The sequence below is a fragment of the Octodon degus genome, unplaced genomic scaffold, assembly GCF_000260255.1.
Source record: "Octodon degus isolate 3935 unplaced genomic scaffold, OctDeg1.0 scaffold00044, whole genome shotgun sequence".
Lineage (NCBI taxonomy): Eukaryota > Metazoa > Chordata > Mammalia > Rodentia > Octodontidae > Octodon > Octodon degus.
The window spans coordinates 13724880-13725975 of record NW_004524620.1 but is presented as its reverse complement, the minus strand read 5'-3'; the positions used below and the strand labels follow the sequence as shown (position 1 = coordinate 13725975).

The 1096-nt window shown below is 41.2% G+C and overlaps 1 protein-coding gene across 1 annotated transcript in view; it reads left to right on the top strand.

Annotated features, from left to right (window-relative positions):
* Positions 1–1096, top strand: part of Slc24a2 (solute carrier family 24 member 2) — a 288585-nt gene that overhangs the window by 74415 nt on the left and 213074 nt on the right. The window lies entirely within an intron of this gene.

Genomic DNA, 1096 nt, shown 5'->3' with positions numbered 1-1096 from the left:
ATATGCAGTGTATTATTTGTTGAAACTGTACTCTCGATTTGATTTGAAACTGTCCCATTGCTATATGTTTATCAATAAAACTTTGAAAAGAAAAAAATAAATAAAGGAAAAAAAAAATAAAGTACTAGAGATTGAACTCAGGACCTTGCATTTGCCAGGCAGGTGCTTATTCTACTGAGCTATATTCCCAGCCCTAAGTCAAAACTTGGAAAGACCAATTTAAAGAACAAGCTACAGGGGCCGGGGAGATACCTCAGTAGAATAAGCACTTGCCTGGCAAGCTAAGGGCCTGAGTTCAATCCCCAGTTCCGCAAAAAAAAAAAAAAAAGAAAAGAAAAAAGTTAGAAAAGTCAGATTATTCATTGAAGAGCACAGGGCTACCCTCACTGATCTTTAACCTTTGCGAGTCACTGGCATAGGACATAGCTAAAGGAGAGTCGCCAGTTGCATGTGACCAGAGAACTCATTCATATCACTTTCACGCCCTTGGCGCGGCGCACAGTCACATGCCTTGGTCGTATTTTCGGGCTTCCGTACGTGCTGCGTCTGGATTCAGAACCATGAAGGTGGATTGTGCCTGCTACTAGACCTTCCTGGAAAGTAAATGAAACCCTTAACTGTTAGGAAGAACTTCAGCACAGAGCTATCAGAGGGAGCATACTTATTCCAAAGCACAAACGAATGCACAGATGGACACAAAGTGCCTTCCAAATGTTTCCATCATTTTTATACCTTAGGGGAAAGATGATCTCAAACCTGGGTCCTGCTTGAACATGCTCAGATTCTTCCCAGCTAGTAAATGTGGCTTTGACCTTGAGGAGAAGCGTTATTATCCTTATCCTCTTTCTGCATTCGTGTATCAACCGAGGGATTCAGAAAGCAGAATACAAGAAGCCTTGTTACGTTCTGTAAACACTGTATAATATACCTAAACTTATTCTTCTTAAAAATGCATTCCATAGATGTCTGGAATTCAGACATCAGGTAAAATACTTGAAGAACAACATGATTTGATGTCAAGTGTCTTGGAAGTGTTAATATTCTGGTAATGGTAATGTGGTGGTGGCGGTGGTGGCAGTGGTGGTGGTGGTGGTGG